Genomic DNA, 19,428 nt, shown 5'->3' on the forward strand with positions numbered 1-19,428 from the left:
GCCACAGCAAGGGTCAGGGATCTTCGGTGCTCCCCCAAGCCGAAGCCTGGTTGAGCCTTGTCGTTGCTCCCAGCGTCCACCCAGGCATCTTACCCAAGTGGAGTAGAGAGCTACTAGTTGTTGGTTTCGCAGCCGAAACTGCCCGGACCGTCAACCGGTGTTGGTTTCTCAGCCCAAGGCTAACCGGACCTCCAACCGGGTGTTGGTTTCTCAGCCGAAGCTGACCCAGACCTCCAACCGGGTGTTGGTTTCTCAGCCGAAGCTGACCCAGACCTCCAACCGGGTGTTAGTTTCTCAGCCCAAAGCTGACCAGACCTCCGACCGGGATTATAAAAATTTCCCTTCCTAGCCAGAAGGCCGGGATAGGGTAATATGCTCAAAAAGTATGAAAAGGCAAGGTACGGTGTGCTACAGAGCCCAAGGCTTGCCGGGGTCCCAAGCCAGCAAGCTCAGACTCACTCCAGGGTCGTCAGTCCTGGGGCACGTTGTACCATAGCCCCCCACCCTTACTCAGTCTAATAGCCTCGATCCTGGTAGGGCCATGTCTTCCTCTAGATGAATATACTATCCACCCAGAGTACTAGCAAGCGCAACCTTCCAGTGTGCATTGTATCATTGTACTAAGGTGGCCTGGAGCTTAAACCACCTCTTCGAACAATACTACACTTGATCTTAGCCAAAAGGCCGAGAAGCGATAACCAGAATTGGTTTGGGCCTCGAGTGGCACCCTGGCCTATGCCGGACACATCTTAGGGAGAGAGAGCGAGAGGGAGACAAACCCACGCCAGATACTACACTTGATCTTAGCCAAAAGGCCGAGAAGCGATAACCAGAATTGGTTTGGGCCTCGAGTGGCACCCTGGCCTATGCCGGACACATCTTAGGGAGAGAGAGCGAGAGGGAGACAAACCCACGCCTACACAAGACATTTTGTCACCCAAGCCAACCCTTGAAAAGGCTGCTTTGCAGAGCCAAAACAAGAAGAATGGTGCGTTTTGCAGCCGCCGCCCACTGCAATGAATCTGAATAACTCCTCCTTTAGGGCGCAAGCAACTCCCCTCCCCCTTGCAGTCTTTCCAATTCACGATACAAAAAGACGGACAGGACAGGTTGCCTGACTTTCCGTCACTGCCACCCTTTGCCATCCTTACCCGTAGAAAGCCCTTTCATCATCCCCAAACCCTAATCTTTTCCCTTTCCTTCCCAGCCCCCAAACCCTGCCCTCTGTACCTTTCTCACCACCCGCTTCCCTTCTCCTGTCATCCCCCTACCACCCGGGAAAAAAAGAGATTGCCCCCTCCTTCCACTAGCCCACCCTCCCACCCAAAGAACAACTTCTTCTGCGCAGCTTGTTTTCTAGGCAGCAGCGCTATTGTGATGTCATCGGGGGGCATTGTGACAAGCCGCCAGTGTTCCGTCTCTTCATGTTGTGCACAGTTCAAACGGAAAATACATCAACAGGCAGACTACAGAAAAGCTTACTATCAAAGGTTAGAGGGGGGCTTTCTCAGAGGGCTTTTTACAGTTTTTCTATTCCCAATTAGCCGTTTAAGTGTACTTATTGAAAGTAGTAATTCTTTCATAGGCCGCCCTTTCTTAGTATTTGACGTTCCTTATATTGCGGTATGAGGCTTCGCAGTAGGTTGCAAACATTCATCACCCATGACTGTCCCCAATTGAGCTCAGAAGCTCAATGTCTATCATGACCTCTCTTTTAGAATGTCCAAGAGCAAGCAAACTATTCCTCCAGGAGAGGGCGCCAACAGACTACTAAAGAGATCATCATTACTCAAAGAAAACCCCAAAAACCAATGCATGATAGGAATAAACAGGTAACTTTCTTTGGAGTGGAAGCGGAGAGATCGCACCAGATGCCAATTCTAGATGTTATCACACCTGTGGTCACTGCAGCAGCAGGTGAATCCACTTTGTCCAAAAGGGATCTATTCCATTCAATTGCAAATGATCTAGATAAGACAGAGAACTGCAGCACGGGGACATAGCCGAGTTGGTCAGGTTGAGTGGTGATGAGTTTGCTATTTGGATGAATAAAGAAAGTCAAAAGTGTGAAAGATAAAAAACAAAAGGAGGAAGTGTGAAAAGTGAATGGGCCAAATTGAGGTGCATATGAAGACGTATGCTTTCTTCCAATTCATTAAATCGGGCTAATATGAATCAGGTGAATTGAGTTCTGCTTTTGGAAACTGGGTTAAGAAGGGGTGCACCGTTCCTGGAGGTACTGCAATACCAGGTCAATGCGTGGAGTGGACAGAGCAAGCTCTTTTTCCATCTCCCTGTTCTAAAAATCCATTTAATATATGGTCCCCAGATAGGGGACGTATCAGATATTAAACTGATAAGAACAGATTTTTGATTTAATGAAGCTTTCCAAAGCACCACAAAAAATGCATGACCGAAGTCACACCAAAAACAGTGCAAAGGCTAGGATTCGTGTGGACCCCACCGTGAGGAGAGGGTCCCCAAAAATCAACCCCGTCCCTCCGAGCCAGAAGGCCACAGCAAGGGTCAGGGATCTTCGGTGCTCCCCCAAGCCGAAGCCTGGTTGAGCCTTGTCGTTGCTCCCAGCGTCCACCCAGGCATCTTACCCAAGTGGAGTAGAGAGCTACTAGTTGTTGGTTTCGCAGCCGAAACTGCCCGGACCGTCAACCGGTGTTGGTTTCTCAGCCCAAGGCTAACCGGACCTCCAACCGGGTGTTGGTTTCTCAGCCGAAGCTGACCCAGACCTCCAACCGGGTGTTGGTTTCTCAGCCGAAGCTGACCCAGACCTCCAACCGGGTGTTAGTTTCTCAGCCCAAAGCTGACCAGACCTCCGACCGGGATTGTAAAAATTTCCCTTCCTAGCCAGAAGGCCGGGATAGGGTAATATGCTCAAAAAGTATGAAAAGGCAAGGTACGGTGTGCTACAGAGCCCAAGGCTTGCCGGGGTCCCAAGCCAGCAAGCTCAGACTCACTCCAGGGTCGTCAGTCCTGGGGCACGTTGTACCATAGCCCCCCACCCTTACTCAGTCTAATAGCCTCGATCCTGGTAGGGCCATGTTTTCCTCTAGATGAATATACTATCCACCCAGAGTACTAGCAAGCGCAACCTTCCAGTGTGCATTGTATCATTGTACTAAGGTGGCCTGGAGCTTAAACCACCTCTTCGAACAACACTACACTTGATCTTAGCCAAAAGGCCGAGAAGCGATAACCAGAATTGGTTTGGGCCTCGAGTGGCACCCTGGCCTATGCCGGACACATCTTAGGGAGAGAGAGCGAGAGGGAGACAAACCCACGCCTACACAAGACATTTTGTCACCCAAGCCAACCCTTGAAAAGGCTGCTTTGCAGAGCCAAAACAAGAAGAATGGTGCGTTTTGCAGCCGCCGCCCACTGCAATGAATCTGAATAACTCCTCCTTTAGGGCGCAAGCAACTCCCCTCCCCCTTGCAGTCTTTCCAATTCACGATACAAAAAGACGGACAGGACAGGTTGCCTGACTTTCCGTCACTGCCACCCTTTGCCATCCTTACCCGTAGAAAGCCCTTTCATCATCCCCAAACCCTAATCTTTTCCCTTTCCTTCCCAGCCCCCAAACCCTGCCCTCTGTACCTTTCTCACCACCCGCTTCCCTTCTCCTGTCATCCCCCTACCACCCGGGAAAAAAAGAGATTGCCCCCTCCTTCCACTAGCCCACCCTCCCACCCAAAGAACAACTTCTTCTGCGCAGCTTGTTTTCTAGGCAGCAGCGCTATTGTGATGTCATCGGGGGGCATTGTGACAAGCCGCCAGTGTTCCGTCTCTTCATGTTGTGCACAGTTCAAACGGAAAATACATCAACAGGCAGACTACAGAAAAGCTTACTATCAAAGGTTAGAGGGGGGCTTTCTCAGAGGGCTTTTTACAGTTTTTCTATTCCCAATTAGCCGTTTAAGTGTACTTATTGAAAGTAGTAATTCTTTCATAGGCCGCCCTTTCTTAGTATTTGACGTTCCTTATATTGCGGTATGAGGCTTCGCAGTAGGTTGCAAACATTCATCACCCATGACTGTCCCCAATTGAGCTCAGAAGCTCAATGTCTATCATGACCTCTCTTTTAGAATGTCCAAGAGCAAGCAAACTATTCCTCCAGGAGAGGGCGCCAACAGACTACTAAAGAGATCATCATTACTCAAAGAAAACCCCAAAAACCAATGCATGATAGGAATAAACAGGTAACTTTCTTTGGAGTGGAAGCGGAGAGATCGCACCAGATGCCAATTCTAGATGTTATCACACCTGTGGTCACTGCAGCAGCAGGTGAATCCACTTTGTCCAAAAGGGATCTATTCCATTCAATTGCAAATGATCTAGATAAGACAGAGAACTGCAGCACGGGGACATAGCCGAGTTGGTCAGGTTGAGTGGTGATGAGTTTGCTATTTGGATGAATAAAGAAAGTCAAAAGTGTGAAAGATAAAAAACAAAAGGAGGAAGTGTGAAAAGTGAATGGGCCAAATTGAGGTGCATATGAAGACGTATGCTTTCTTCCAATTCATTAAATCGGGCTAATATGAATCAGGTGAATTGAGTTCTGCTTTTGGAAACTGGGTTAAGAAGGGGTGCACCGTTCCTGGAGGTACTGCAATACCAGGTCAATGCGTGGAGTGGACAGAGCAAGCTCTTTTTCCATCTCCCTGTTCTAAAAATCCATTTAATATATGGTCCCCAGATAGGGGACGTATCAGATATTAAACTGATAAGAACAGATACTACACTTGATCTTAGCCAAAAGGCCGAGAAGCGATAACCAGAATTGGTTTGGGCCTCGAGTGGCACCCTGGCCTATGCCGGACACATCTTAGGGAGAGAGAGCGAGAGGGAGACAAACCCACGCCTACACAAGACATTTTGTCACCCAAGCCAACCCTTGAAAAGGCTGCTTTGCAGAGCCAAAACAAGAAGAATGGTGCGTTTTGCAGCCGCCGCCCACTGCAATGAATCTGAATAACTCCTCCTTTAGGGCGCAAGCAACTCCCCTCCCCCTTGCAGTCTTTCCAATTCACGATACAAAAAGACGGACAGGACAGGTTGCCTGACTTTCCGTCACTGCCACCCTTTGCCATCCTTACCCGTAGAAAGCCCTTTCATCATCCCCAAACCCTAATCTTTTCCCTTTCCTTCCCAGCCCCCAAACCCTGCCCTCTGTACCTTTCTCACCACCCGCTTCCCTTCTCCTGTCATCCCCCTACCACCCGGGAAAAAAAGAGATTGCCCCCTCCTTCCACTAGCCCACCCTCCCACCCAAAGAACAACTTCTTCTGCGCAGCTTGTTTTCTAGGCAGCAGCGCTATTGTGATGTCATCGGGGGGCATTGTGACAAGCCGCCAGTGTTCCGTCTCTTCATGTTGTGCACAGTTCAAACGGAAAATACATCAACAGGCAGACTACAGAAAAGCTTACTATCAAAGGTTAGAGGGGGGCTTTCTCAGAGGGCTTTTTACAGTTTTTCTATTCCCAATTAGCCGTTTAAGTGTACTTATTGAAAGTAGTAATTCTTTCATAGGCCGCCCTTTCTTAGTATTTGACGTTCCTTATATTGCGGTATGAGGCTTCGCAGTAGGTTGCAAACATTCATCACCCATGACTGTCCCCAATTGAGCTCAGAAGCTCAATGTCTATCATGACCTCTCTTTTAGAATGTCCAAGAGCAAGCAAACTATTCCTCCAGGAGAGGGCGCCAACAGACTACTAAAGAGATCATCATTACTCAAAGAAAACCCCAAAAACCAATGCATGATAGGAATAAACAGGTAACTTTCTTTGGAGTGGAAGCGGAGAGATCGCACCAGATGCCAATTCTAGATGTTATCACACCTGTGGTCACTGCAGCAGCAGGTGAATCCACTTTGTCCAAAAGGGATCTATTCCATTCAATTGCAAATGATCTAGATAAGACAGAGAACTGCAGCACGGGGACATAGCCGAGTTGGTCAGGTTGAGTGGTGATGAGTTTGCTATTTGGATGAATAAAGAAAGTCAAAAGTGTGAAAGATAAAAAACAAAAGGAGGAAGTGTGAAAAGTGAATGGGCCAAATTGAGGTGCATATGAAGACGTATGCTTTCTTCCAATTCATTAAATCGGGCTAATATGAATCAGGTGAATTGAGTTCTGCTTTTGGAAACTGGGTTAAGAAGGGGTGCACCGTTCCTGGAGGTACTGCAATACCAGGTCAATGCGTGGAGTGGACAGAGCAAGCTCTTTTTCCATCTCCCTGTTCTAAAAATCCATTTAATATATGGTCCCCAGATAGGGGACGTATCAGATATTAAACTGATAAGAACAGATACTACACTTGATCTTAGCCAAAAGGCCGAGAAGCGATAACCAGAATTGGTTTGGGCCTCGAGTGGCACCCTGGCCTATGCCGGACACATCTTAGGGAGAGAGAGCGAGAGGGAGACAAACCCACGCCTACACAAGACATTTTGTCACCCAAGCCAACCCTTGAAAAGGCTGCTTTGCAGAGCCAAAACAAGAAGAATGGTGCGTTTTGCAGCCGCCGCCCACTGCAATGAATCTGAATAACTCCTCCTTTAGGGCGCAAGCAACTCCCCTCCCCCTTGCAGTCTTTCCAATTCACGATACAAAAAGACGGACAGGACAGGTTGCCTGACTTTCCGTCACTGCCACCCTTTGCCATCCTTACCCGTAGAAAGCCCTTTCATCATCCCCAAACCCTAATCTTTTCCCTTTCCTTCCCAGCCCCCAAACCCTGCCCTCTGTACCTTTCTCACCACCCGCTTCCCTTCTCCTGTCATCCCCCTACCACCCGGGAAAAAAAGAGATTGCCCCCTCCTTCCACTAGCCCACCCTCCCACCCAAAGAACAACTTCTTCTGCGCAGCTTGTTTTCTAGGCAGCAGCGCTATTGTGATGTCATCGGGGGGCATTGTGACAAGCCGCCAGTGTTCCGTCTCTTCATGTTGTGCACAGTTCAAACGGAAAATACATCAACAGGCAGACTACAGAAAAGCTTACTATCAAAGGTTAGAGGGGGGCTTTCTCAGAGGGCTTTTTACAGTTTTTCTATTCCCAATTAGCCGTTTAAGTGTACTTATTGAAAGTAGTAATTCTTTCATAGGCCGCCCTTTCTTAGTATTTGACGTTCCTTATATTGCGGTATGAGGCTTCGCAGTAGGTTGCAAACATTCATCACCCATGACTGTCCCCAATTGAGCTCAGAAGCTCAATGTCTATCATGACCTCTCTTTTAGAATGTCCAAGAGCAAGCAAACTATTCCTCCAGGAGAGGGCGCCAACAGACTACTAAAGAGATCATCATTACTCAAAGAAAACCCCAAAAACCAATGCATGATAGGAATAAACAGGTAACTTTCTTTGGAGTGGAAGCGGAGAGATCGCACCAGATGCCAATTCTAGATGTTATCACACCTGTGGTCACTGCAGCAGCAGGTGAATCCACTTTGTCCAAAAGGGATCTATTCCATTCAATTGCAAATGATCTAGATAAGACAGAGAACTGCAGCACGGGGACATAGCCGAGTTGGTCAGGTTGAGTGGTGATGAGTTTGCTATTTGGATGAATAAAGAAAGTCAAAAGTGTGAAAGATAAAAAACAAAAGGAGGAAGTGTGAAAAGTGAATGGGCCAAATTGAGGTGCATATGAAGACGTATGCTTTCTTCCAATTCATTAAATCGGGCTAATATGAATCAGGTGAATTGAGTTCTGCTTTTGGAAACTGGGTTAAGAAGGGGTGCACCGTTCCTGGAGGTACTGCAATACCAGGTCAATGCGTGGAGTGGACAGAGCAAGCTCTTTTTCCATCTCCCTGTTCTAAAAATCCATTTAATATATGGTCCCCAGATAGGGGACGTATCAGATATTAAACTGATAAGAACAGATACTACACTTGATCTTAGCCAAAAGGCCGAGAAGCGATAACCAGAATTGGTTTGGGCCTCGAGTGGCACCCTGGCCTATGCCGGACACATCTTAGGGAGAGAGAGCGAGAGGGAGACAAACCCACGCCTACACAAGACATTTTGTCACCCAAGCCAACCCTTGAAAAGGCTGCTTTGCAGAGCCAAAACAAGAAGAATGGTGCGTTTTGCAGCCGCCGCCCACTGCAATGAATCTGAATAACTCCTCCTTTAGGGCGCAAGCAACTCCCCTCCCCCTTGCAGTCTTTCCAATTCACGATACAAAAAGACGGACAGGACAGGTTGCCTGACTTTCCGTCACTGCCACCCTTTGCCATCCTTACCCGTAGAAAGCCCTTTCATCATCCCCAAACCCTAATCTTTTCCCTTTCCTTCCCAGCCCCCAAACCCTGCCCTCTGTACCTTTCTCACCACCCGCTTCCCTTCTCCTGTCATCCCCCTACCACCCGGGAAAAAAAGAGATTGCCCCCTCCTTCCACTAGCCCACCCTCCCACCCAAAGAACAACTTCTTCTGCGCAGCTTGTTTTCTAGGCAGCAGCGCTATTGTGATGTCATCGGGGGGCATTGTGACAAGCCGCCAGTGTTCCGTCTCTTCATGTTGTGCACAGTTCAAACGGAAAATACATCAACAGGCAGACTACAGAAAAGCTTACTATCAAAGGTTAGAGGGGGGCTTTCTCAGAGGGCTTTTTACAGTTTTTCTATTCCCAATTAGCCGTTTAAGTGTACTTATTGAAAGTAGTAATTCTTTCATAGGCCGCCCTTTCTTAGTATTTGACGTTCCTTATATTGCGGTATGAGGCTTCGCAGTAGGTTGCAAACATTCATCACCCATGACTGTCCCCAATTGAGCTCAGAAGCTCAATGTCTATCATGACCTCTCTTTTAGAATGTCCAAGAGCAAGCAAACTATTCCTCCAGGAGAGGGCGCCAACAGACTACTAAAGAGATCATCATTACTCAAAGAAAACCCCAAAAACCAATGCATGATAGGAATAAACAGGTAACTTTCTTTGGAGTGGAAGCGGAGAGATCGCACCAGATGCCAATTCTAGATGTTATCACACCTGTGGTCACTGCAGCAGCAGGTGAATCCACTTTGTCCAAAAGGGATCTATTCCATTCAATTGCAAATGATCTAGATAAGACAGAGAACTGCAGCACGGGGACATAGCCGAGTTGGTCAGGTTGAGTGGTGATGAGTTTGCTATTTGGATGAATAAAGAAAGTCAAAAGTGTGAAAGATAAAAAACAAAAGGAGGAAGTGTGAAAAGTGAATGGGCCAAATTGAGGTGCATATGAAGACGTATGCTTTCTTCCAATTCATTAAATCGGGCTAATATGAATCAGGTGAATTGAGTTCTGCTTTTGGAAACTGGGTTAAGAAGGGGTGCACCGTTCCTGGAGGTACTGCAATACCAGGTCAATGCGTGGAGTGGACAGAGCAAGCTCTTTTTCCATCTCCCTGTTCTAAAAATCCATTTAATATATGGTCCCCAGATAGGGGACGTATCAGATATTAAACTGATAAGAACAGATGAGATTTCATCCGCAAATTTCAGAAAACGGTCATCGGCCACCACACAAAAGCGCAGTGCCGCAGGTGATCGCCTCCCGAGCCCAGGAACCACCAGCCATAAGGGGACGTAAGCACCAAAAGGCGCAACAATCCCCGAGGCCGGCGGTTGTGCAAGCCCGGGCCCCTCCCAGCCAAGACCAAGGCAAACCCAACGAAGGGACTACACTTGATCTTAGCCAAAAGGCCGAGAAGCGATAACCAGAATTGGTTTGGGCCTCGAGTGGCACCCTGGCCTATGCCGGACACATCTTAGGGAGAGAGAGCGAGAGGGAGACAAACCCACGCCTACACAAGACATTTTGTCACCCAAGCCAACCCTTGAAAAGGCTGCTTTGCAGAGCCAAAACAAGAAGAATGGTGCGTTTTGCAGCCGCCGCCCACTGCAATGAATCTGAATAACTCCTCCTTTAGGGCGCAAGCAACTCCCCTCCCCCTTGCAGTCTTTCCAATTCACGATACAAAAAGACGGACAGGACAGGTTGCCTGACTTTCCGTCACTGCCACCCTTTGCCATCCTTACCCGTAGAAAGCCCTTTCATCATCCCCAAACCCTAATCTTTTCCCTTTCCTTCCCAGCCCCCAAACCCTGCCCTCTGTACCTTTCTCACCACCCGCTTCCCTTCTCCTGTCATCCCCCTACCACCCGGGAAAAAAAGAGATTGCCCCCTCCTTCCACTAGCCCACCCTCCCACCCAAAGAACAACTTCTTCTGCGCAGCTTGTTTTCTAGGCAGCAGCGCTATTGTGATGTCATCGGGGGGCATTGTGACAAGCCGCCAGTGTTCCGTCTCTTCATGTTGTGCACAGTTCAAACGGAAAATACATCAACAGGCAGACTACAGAAAAGCTTACTATCAAAGGTTAGAGGGGGGCTTTCTCAGAGGGCTTTTTACAGTTTTTCTATTCCCAATTAGCCGTTTAAGTGTACTTATTGAAAGTAGTAATTCTTTCATAGGCCGCCCTTTCTTAGTATTTGACGTTCCTTATATTGCGGTATGAGGCTTCGCAGTAGGTTGCAAACATTCATCACCCATGACTGTCCCCAATTGAGCTCAGAAGCTCAATGTCTATCATGACCTCTCTTTTAGAATGTCCAAGAGCAAGCAAACTATTCCTCCAGGAGAGGGCGCCAACAGACTACTAAAGAGATCATCATTACTCAAAGAAACCCCCAAAAACCAATGCATGATAGGAATAAACAGGTAACTTTCTTTGGAGTGGAAGCGGAGAGATCGCACCAGATGCCAATTCTAGATGTTATCACACCTGTGGTCACTGCAGCAGCAGGTGAATCCACTTTGTCCAAAAGGGATCTATTCCATTCAATTGCAAATGATCTAGATAAGACAGAGAACTGCAGCACGGGGACATAGCCGAGTTGGTCAGGTTGAGTGGTGATGAGTTTGCTATTTGGATGAATAAAGAAAGTCAAAAGTGTGAAAGATAAAAAACAAAAGGAGGAAGTGTGAAAAGTGAATGGGCCAAATTGAGGTGCATATGAAGACGTATGCTTTCTTCCAATTCATTAAATCGGGCTAATATGAATCAGGTGAATTGAGTTCTGCTTTTGGAAACTGGGTTAAGAAGGGGTGCACCGTTCCTGGAGGTACTGCAATACCAGGTCAATGCGTGGAGTGGACAGAGCAAGCTCTTTTTCCATCTCCCTGTTCTAAAAATCCATTTAATATATGGTCCCCAGATAGGGGACGTATCAGATATTAAACTGATAAGAACAGATTTTGATTTAATGAAGCTTTCCAAAGCACCGCAAAAAATGCATGACCGAAGTCACACCAAAAACAGTGCAAAGGCTAGGATTCGTGTGGACCCCTCCGTGAGGAGAGGGTCCCCAAAAATCAACCCCGTCCCTCCGAGCCAGAAGGCCACAGCAAGGGTCAGGGATCTTCGGTGCTCCCCCAAGCCGAAGCCTGGTTGAGCCTTGTCGTTGCTCCCAGCGTCCACCCAGGCATCTTACCCAAGTGGAGTAGAGAGCTACTAGTTGTTGGTTTCGCAGCCGAAACTGCCCGGACCGTCAACCGGTGTTGGTTTCTCAGCCCAAGGCTAACCGGACCTCCAACCGGGTGTTGGTTTCTCAGCCGAAGCTGACCCGGACCTCCAACCGGGTGTTGGTTTCTCAGCCGAAGCTGACCCGGACCTCCAACCGGGTGTTGGTTTCTCAGCCCAAAGCTGAACGGACCTCCGACCATGATTATAAAAATTTTCCTTCCTAGCCAGAAGGCCGGGATAGAGCAATATGCTCAGAAAGTATGAAAGGGCAAGGTACGGTGTGCTACAGAGCCCAAGGCTCGCCGGGGTCCCAAGCCAGCAAGCTCAGACTCACTCCAGGGTCGTCAGTCCTGGGGCACATTGCACCATAGCCCCCACACTTACTCAGTCTAATAGCCTCGATCCTGGTAGGGCCATGTTTTCCTCTAGATGAATATACTATACATTAAGAGTACTAGCAAGCGCAACCTTCCAGTGTGCATTGCATCTGCCGAGCCTCACAGATACTACACTTGATCTTAGCCAAAAGGCCGAGAAGCGATAACCAGAATTGGTTTGGGCCTCGAGTGGCACCCTGGCCTATGCCGGACACATCTTAGGGAGAGAGAGCGAGAGGGAGACAAACCCACGCCTACACAAGACATTTTGTCACCCAAGCCAACCCTTGAAAAGGCTGCTTTGCAGAGCCAAAACAAGAAGAATGGTGCGTTTTGCAGCCGCCGCCCACTGCAATGAATCTGAATAACTCCTCCTTTAGGGCGCAAGCAACTCCCCTCCCCCTTGCAGTCTTTCCAATTCACGATACAAAAAGACGGACAGGACAGGTTGCCTGACTTTCCGTCACTGCCACCCTTTGCCATCCTTACCCGTAGAAAGCCCTTTCATCATCCCCAAACCCTAATCTTTTCCCTTTCCTTCCCAGCCCCCAAACCCTGCCCTCTGTACCTTTCTCACCACCCGCTTCCCTTCTCCTGTCATCCCCCTACCACCCGGGAAAAAAAGAGATTGCCCCCTCCTTCCACTAGCCCACCCTCCCACCCAAAGAACAACTTCTTCTGCGCAGCTTGTTTTCTAGGCAGCAGCGCTATTGTGATGTCATCGGGGGGCATTGTGACAAGCCGCCAGTGTTCCGTCTCTTCATGTTGTGCACAGTTCAAACGGAAAATACATCAACAGGCAGACTACAGAAAAGCTTACTATCAAAGGTTAGAGGGGGGCTTTCTCAGAGGGCTTTTTACAGTTTTTCTATTCCCAATTAGCCGTTTAAGTGTACTTATTGAAAGTAGTAATTCTTTCATAGGCCGCCCTTTCTTAGTATTTGACGTTCCTTATATTGCGGTATGAGGCTTCGCAGTAGGTTGCAAACATTCATCACCCATGACTGTCCCCAATTGAGCTCAGAAGCTCAATGTCTATCATGACCTCTCTTTTAGAATGTCCAAGAGCAAGCAAACTATTCCTCCAGGAGAGGGCGCCAACAGACTACTAAAGAGATCATCATTACTCAAAGAAAACCCCAAAAACCAATGCATGATAGGAATAAACAGGTAACTTTCTTTGGAGTGGAAGCGGAGAGATCGCACCAGATGCCAATTCTAGATGTTATCACACCTGTGGTCACTGCAGCAGCAGGTGAATCCACTTTGTCCAAAAGGGATCTATTCCATTCAATTGCAAATGATCTAGATAAGACAGAGAACTGCAGCACGGGGACATAGCCGAGTTGGTCAGGTTGAGTGGTGATGAGTTTGCTATTTGGATGAATAAAGAAAGTCAAAAGTGTGAAAGATAAAAAACAAAAGGAGGAAGTGTGAAAAGTGAATGGGCCAAATTGAGGTGCATATGAAGACGTATGCTTTCTTCCAATTCATTAAATCGGGCTAATATGAATCAGGTGAATTGAGTTCTGCTTTTGGAAACTGGGTTAAGAAGGGGTGCACCGTTCCTGGAGGTACTGCAATACCAGGTCAATGCGTGGAGTGGACAGAGCAAGCTCTTTTTCCATCTCCCTGTTCTAAAAATCCATTTAATATATGGTCCCCAGATAGGGGACGTATCAGATATTAAACTGATAAGAACAGATACTACACTTGATCTTAGCCAAAAGGCCGAGAAGCGATAACCAGAATTGGTTTGGGCCTCGAGTGGCACCCTGGCCTATGCCGGACACATCTTAGGGAGAGAGAGCGAGAGGGAGACAAACCCACGCCTACACAAGACATTTTGTCACCCAAGCCAACCCTTGAAAAGGCTGCTTTGCAGAGCCAAAACAAGAAGAATGGTGCGTTTTGCAGCCGCCGCCCACTGCAATGAATCTGAATAACTCCTCCTTTAGGGCGCAAGCAACTCCCCTCCCCCTTGCAGTCTTTCCAATTCACGATACAAAAAGACGGACAGGACAGGTTGCCTGACTTTCCGTCACTGCCACCCTTTGCCATCCTTACCCGTAGAAAGCCCTTTCATCATCCCCAAACCCTAATCTTTTCCCTTTCCTTCCCAGCCCCCAAACCCTGCCCTCTGTACCTTTCTCACCACCCGCTTCCCTTCTCCTGTCATCCCCCTACCACCCGGGAAAAAAAGAGATTGCCCCCTCCTTCCACTAGCCCACCCTCCCACCCAAAGAACAACTTCTTCTGCGCAGCTTGTTTTCTAGGCAGCAGCGCTATTGTGATGTCATCGGGGGGCATTGTGACAAGCCGCCAGTGTTCCGTCTCTTCATGTTGTGCACAGTTCAAACGGAAAATACATCAACAGGCAGACTACAGAAAAGCTTACTATCAAAGGTTAGAGGGGGGCTTTCTCAGAGGGCTTTTTACAGTTTTTCTATTCCCAATTAGCCGTTTAAGTGTACTTATTGAAAGTAGTAATTCTTTCATAGGCCGCCCTTTCTTAGTATTTGACGTTCCTTATATTGCGGTATGAGGCTTCGCAGTAGGTTGCAAACATTCATCACCCATGACTGTCCCCAATTGAGCTCAGAAGCTCAATGTCTATCATGACCTCTCTTTTAGAATGTCCAAGAGCAAGCAAACTATTCCTCCAGGAGAGGGCGCCAACAGACTACTAAAGAGATCATCATTACTCAAAGAAAACCCCAAAAACCAATGCATGATAGGAATAAACAGGTAACTTTCTTTGGAGTGGAAGCGGAGAGATCGCACCAGATGCCAATTCTAGATGTTATCACACCTGTGGTCACTGCAGCAGCAGGTGAATCCACTTTGTCCAAAAGGGATCTATTCCATTCAATTGCAAATGATCTAGATAAGACAGAGAACTGCAGCACGGGGACATAGCCGAGTTGGTCAGGTTGAGTGGTGATGAGTTTGCTATTTGGATGAATAAAGAAAGTCAAAAGTGTGAAAGATAAAAAACAAAAGGAGGAAGTGTGAAAAGTGAATGGGCCAAATTGAGGTGCATATGAAGACGTATGCTTTCTTCCAATTCATTAAATCGGGCTAATATGAATCAGGTGAATTGAGTTCTGCTTTTGGAAACTGGGTTAAGAAGGGGTGCACCGTTCCTGGAGGTACTGCAATACCAGGTCAATGCGTGGAGTGGACAGAGCAAGCTCTTTTTCCATCTCCCTGTTCTAAAAATCCATTTAATATATGGTCCCCAGATAGGGGACGTATCAGATATTAAACTGATAAGAACAGATACTACACTTGATCTTAGCCAAAAGGCCGAGAAGCGATAACCAGAATTGGTTTGGGCCTCGAGTGGCACCCTGGCCTATGCCGGACACATCTTAGGGAGAGAGAGCGAGAGGGAGACAAACCCACGCCTACACAAGACATTTTGTCACCCAAGCCAACCCTTGAAAAGGCTGCTTTGCAGAGCCAAAACAAGAAGAATGGTGCGTTTTGCAGCCGCCGCCCACTGCAATGAATCTGAATAACTCCTCCTTTAGGGCGCAAGCAACTCCCCTCCCCCTTGCAGTCTTTCCAATTCACGATACAAAAAGACGGACAGGACAGGTTGCCTGACTTTCCGTCACTGCCACCCTTTGCCATCCTTACCCGTAGAAAGCCCTTTCATCATCCCCAAACCCTAATCTTTTCCCTTTCCTTCCCAGCCCCCAAACCCTGCCCTCTGTACCTTTCTCACCACCCGCTTCCCTTCTCCTGTCATCCCCCTACCACCCGGGAAAAAAAGAGATTGCCCCCTCCTTCCACTAGCCCACCCTCCCACCCAAAGAACAACTTCTTCTGCGCAGCTTGTTTTCTAGGCAGCAGCGCTATTGTGATGTCATCGGGGGGCATTGTGACAAGCCGCCAGTGTTCCGTCTCTTCATGTTGTGCACAGTTCAAACGGAAAATACATCAACAGGCAGACTACAGAAAAGCTTACTATCAAAGGTTAGAGGGGGGCTTTCTCAGAGGGCTTTTTACAGTTTTTCTATTCCCAATTAGCCGTTTAAGTGTACTTATTGAAAGTAGTAATTCTTTCATAGGCCGCCCTTTCTTAGTATTTGACGTTCCTTATATTGCGGTATGAGGCTTCGCAGTAGGTTGCAAACATTCATCACCCATGACTGTCCCCAATTGAGCTCAGAAGCTCAATGTCTATCATGACCTCTCTTTTAGAATGTCCAAGAGCAAGCAAACTATTCCTCCAGGAGAGGGCGCCAACAGACTACTAAAGAGATCATCATTACTCAAAGAAAACCCCAAAAACCAATGCATGATAGGAATAAACAGGTAACTTTCTTTGGAGTGGAAGCGGAGAGATCGCACCAGATGCCAATTCTAGATGTTATCACACCTGTGGTCACTGCAGCAGCAGGTGAATCCACTTTGTCCAAAAGGGATCTATTCCATTCAATTGCAAATGATCTAGATAAGACAGAGAACTGCAGCACGGGGACATAGCCGAGTTGGTCAGGTTGAGTGGTGATGAGTTTGCTATTTGGATGAATAAAGAAAGTCAAAAGTGTGAAAGATAAAAAACAAAAGGAGGAAGTGTGAAAAGTGAATGGGCCAAATTGAGGTGCATATGAAGACGTATGCTTTCTTCCAATTCATTAAATCGGGCTAATATGAATCAGGTGAATTGAGTTCTGCTTTTGGAAACTGGGTTAAGAAGGGTGCACCGTTCCTGGAGGTACTGCAATACCAGGTCAATGCGTGGAGTGGACAGAGCAAGCTCTTTTTCCATCTCCCTGTTCTAAAAATCCATTTAATATATGGTCCCCAGATAGGGGACGTATCAGATATTAAACTGATAAGAACAGATACTACACTTGATCTTAGCCAAAAGGCCGAGAAGCGATAACCAGAATTGGTTTGGGCCTCGAGTGGCACCCTGGCCTATGCCGGACACATCTTAGGGAGAGAGAGCGAGAGGGAGACAAACCCACGCCTACACAAGACATTTTGTCACCCAAGCCAACCCTTGAAAAGGCTGCTTTGCAGAGCCAAAACAAGAAGAATGGTGCGTTTTGCAGCCGCCGCCCACTGCAATGAATCTGAATAACTCCTCCTTTAGGGCGCAAGCAACTCCCCTCCCCCTTGCAGTCTTTCCAATTCACGATACAAAAAGACGGACAGGACAGGTTGCCTGACTTTCCGTCACTGCCACCCTTTGCCATCCTTACCCGTAGAAAGCCCTTTCATCATCCCCAAACCCTAATCTTTTCCCTTTCCTTCCCAGCCCCCAAACCCTGCCCTCTGTACCTTTCTCACCACCCGCTTCCCTTCTCCTGTCATCCCCCTACCACCCGGGAAAAAAAGAGATTGCCCCCTCCTTCCACTAGCCCACCCTCCCACCCAAAGAACAACTTCTTCTGCGCAGCTTGTTTTCTAGGCAGCAGCGCTATTGTGATGTCATCGGGGGGCATTGTGACAAGCCGCCAGTGTTCCGTCTCTTCATGTTGTGCACAGTTCAAACGGAAAATACATCAACAGGCAGACTACAGAAAAGCTTACTATCAAAGGTTAGAGGGGGGCTTTCTCAGAGGGCTTTTTACAGTTTTTCTATTCCCAATTAGCCGTTTAAGTGTACTTATTGAAAGTAGTAATTCTTTCATAGGCCGCCCTTTCTTAGTATTTGACGTTCCTTATATTGCGGTATGAGGCTTCGCAGTAGGTTGCAAACATTCATCACCCATGACTGTCCCCAATTGAGCTCAGAAGCTCAATGTCTATCATGACCTCTCTTTTAGAATGTCCAAGAGCAAGCAAACTATTCCTCCAGGAGAGGGCGCCAACAGACTACTAAAGAGATCATCATTACTCAAAGAAAACCCCAAAAACCAATGCATGATAGGAATAAACAGGTAACTTTCTTTGGAGTGGAAGCGGAGAGATCGCACCAGATGCCAATTCTAGATGTTATCACACCTGTGGTCACTGCAGCAGCAGGTGAATCCACTTTGTCCAAAAGGGATCTATTCCATTCAATTGCAAATGATCTAGATAAGACAGAGAACTGCAGCACGGGGACATAGCCGAGTTGGTCAGGTTGAGTGGTGATGAGTTTGCTATTTGGATGAATAAAGAAAGTCAAAAGTGTGAAAGATAAAAAACAAAAGGAGGAAGTGTGAAAAGTGAATGGGCCAAATTGAGGTGCATATGAAGACGTATGCTTTCTTCCAATTCATTAAATCGGGCTAATATGAATCAGGTGAATTGAGTTCTGCTTTTGGAAACTGGGTTAAGAAGGGGTGCACCGTTCCTGGAGGTACTGCAATACCAGGTCAATGCGTGGAGTGGACAGAGCAAGCTCTTTTTCCATCTCCCTGTTCTAAAAATCCATTTAATATATGGTCCCCAGATAGGGGACGTATCAGATATTAAACTGATAAGAACAGATACTACACTTGATCTTAGCCAAAAGGCCGAGAAGCGATAACCAGAATTGGTTTGGGCCTCGAGTGGCACCCTGGCCTATGCCGGACACATCTTAGGGAGAGAGAGCGAGAGGGAGACAAACCCACGCCTACACAAGACATTTTGTCACCCAAGCCAACCCTTGAAAAGGCTGCTTTGCAGAGCCAAAACAAGAAGAATGGTGCGTTTTGCAGCCGCCGCCCACTGCAATGAATCTGAATAACTCCTCCTTTAGGGCGCAAGCAACTCCCCTCCCCCTTGCAGTCTTTCCAATTCACGATACAAAAAGACGGACAGGACAGGTTGCCTGACTTTCCGTCACTGCCACCCTTTGCCATCCTTACCCGTAGAAAGCCCTTTCATCATCCCCAAACCCTAATCTTTTCCCTTTCCTTCCCAGCCCCCAAACCCTGCCCTCTGTACCTTTCTCACCACCCGCTTCCCTTCTCCTGTCATCCCCCTACCACCCGGGAAAAAAAGAGATTGCCCCCTCCTTCCACTAGCCCACCCTCCCACCCAAAGAACAACTTCTTCTGCGCAGCTTGTTTTCTAGGCAGCAGCGCTATTGTGATGTCATCGGGGGGCATTGTGACAAGCCGCCAGTGTTCCGTCTCTTCATGTTGTGCACAGTTCAAACGGAAAATACATCAACAGGCAGACTACAGAAAAGCTTACTATCAAAGGTTAGAGGGGGGCTTTCTCAGAGGGCTTTTTACAGTTTTTCTATTCCCAATTAGCCGTTTAAGTGTACTTATTGAAAGTAGTAATTCTTTCATAGGCCGCCCTTTCTTAGTATTTGACGTTCCTTATATTGCGGTATGAGGCTTCGCAGTAGGTTGCAAACATTCATCACCCATGACTGTCCCCAATTGAGCTCAGAAGCTCAATGTCTATCATGACCTCTCTTTTAGAATGTCCAAGAGCAAGCAAACTATTCCTCCAGGAGAGGGCGCCAACAGACTACTAAAGAGATCATCATTACTCAAAGAAAACCCCAAAAACCAATGCATGATAGGAATAAACAGGTAACTTTCTTTGGAGTGGAAGCGGAGAGATCGCACCAGA

The 19,428-nt window shown here is 47.6% G+C and overlaps 10 non-coding genes and 2 pseudogenes across 10 annotated transcripts; all 12 read right to left on the minus strand.

Annotated features, from left to right (window-relative positions):
* Positions 1-765: 765 nt before the first annotated feature.
* LOC142287870 (U2 spliceosomal RNA) lies at positions 766-827 on the minus strand (annotated as a pseudogene).
* Positions 828-2,214: 1,387 nt separating this feature from the next.
* On the minus strand, positions 2,215-2,407 carry LOC142287912 (U2 spliceosomal RNA). Its single transcript, XR_012748806.1, has one exon. It is a non-coding gene; the product is annotated as a U2 spliceosomal RNA (small nuclear RNA).
* A 2,189-nt stretch (positions 2,408-4,596) lies between these two features.
* On the minus strand, positions 4,597-4,787 carry LOC142287879 (U2 spliceosomal RNA). The gene has a single exon (XR_012748775.1). It is a non-coding gene; the product is annotated as a U2 spliceosomal RNA (small nuclear RNA).
* A 1,387-nt stretch (positions 4,788-6,174) lies between these two features.
* LOC142287880 (U2 spliceosomal RNA) lies at positions 6,175-6,365 on the minus strand. Its single transcript, XR_012748776.1, has one exon. It is a non-coding gene; the product is annotated as a U2 spliceosomal RNA (small nuclear RNA).
* A 1,387-nt stretch (positions 6,366-7,752) lies between these two features.
* Positions 7,753-7,943, minus strand: LOC142287882 (U2 spliceosomal RNA). The gene has a single exon (XR_012748778.1). It is a non-coding gene; the product is annotated as a U2 spliceosomal RNA (small nuclear RNA).
* Positions 7,944-9,330: 1,387 nt separating this feature from the next.
* Positions 9,331-9,515, minus strand: LOC142287920 (U2 spliceosomal RNA). The gene has a single exon (XR_012748812.1). It is a non-coding gene; the product is annotated as a U2 spliceosomal RNA (small nuclear RNA).
* A 1,592-nt stretch (positions 9,516-11,107) lies between these two features.
* LOC142287918 (U2 spliceosomal RNA) lies at positions 11,108-11,303 on the minus strand. Its single transcript, XR_012748810.1, has one exon. It is a non-coding gene; the product is annotated as a U2 spliceosomal RNA (small nuclear RNA).
* A 642-nt stretch (positions 11,304-11,945) lies between these two features.
* Positions 11,946-12,072, minus strand: LOC142287867 (U2 spliceosomal RNA; annotated as a pseudogene).
* A 1,387-nt stretch (positions 12,073-13,459) lies between these two features.
* Positions 13,460-13,650, minus strand: LOC142287884 (U2 spliceosomal RNA). The gene has a single exon (XR_012748779.1). It is a non-coding gene; the product is annotated as a U2 spliceosomal RNA (small nuclear RNA).
* A 1,387-nt stretch (positions 13,651-15,037) lies between these two features.
* On the minus strand, positions 15,038-15,228 carry LOC142287885 (U2 spliceosomal RNA). The gene has a single exon (XR_012748780.1). It is a non-coding gene; the product is annotated as a U2 spliceosomal RNA (small nuclear RNA).
* A 1,386-nt stretch (positions 15,229-16,614) lies between these two features.
* Positions 16,615-16,805, minus strand: LOC142287908 (U2 spliceosomal RNA). Its single transcript, XR_012748803.1, has one exon. It is a non-coding gene; the product is annotated as a U2 spliceosomal RNA (small nuclear RNA).
* A 1,387-nt stretch (positions 16,806-18,192) lies between these two features.
* Positions 18,193-18,383, minus strand: LOC142287886 (U2 spliceosomal RNA). Its single transcript, XR_012748781.1, has one exon. It is a non-coding gene; the product is annotated as a U2 spliceosomal RNA (small nuclear RNA).
* Positions 18,384-19,428: the final 1,045 nt, after the last annotated feature.

Source organism: Anomaloglossus baeobatrachus, unplaced genomic scaffold (genome assembly GCF_048569485.1).
Source record: "Anomaloglossus baeobatrachus isolate aAnoBae1 unplaced genomic scaffold, aAnoBae1.hap1 Scaffold_761, whole genome shotgun sequence".
In the NCBI taxonomy this organism is placed as follows: domain Eukaryota; kingdom Metazoa; phylum Chordata; class Amphibia; order Anura; family Aromobatidae; genus Anomaloglossus; species Anomaloglossus baeobatrachus.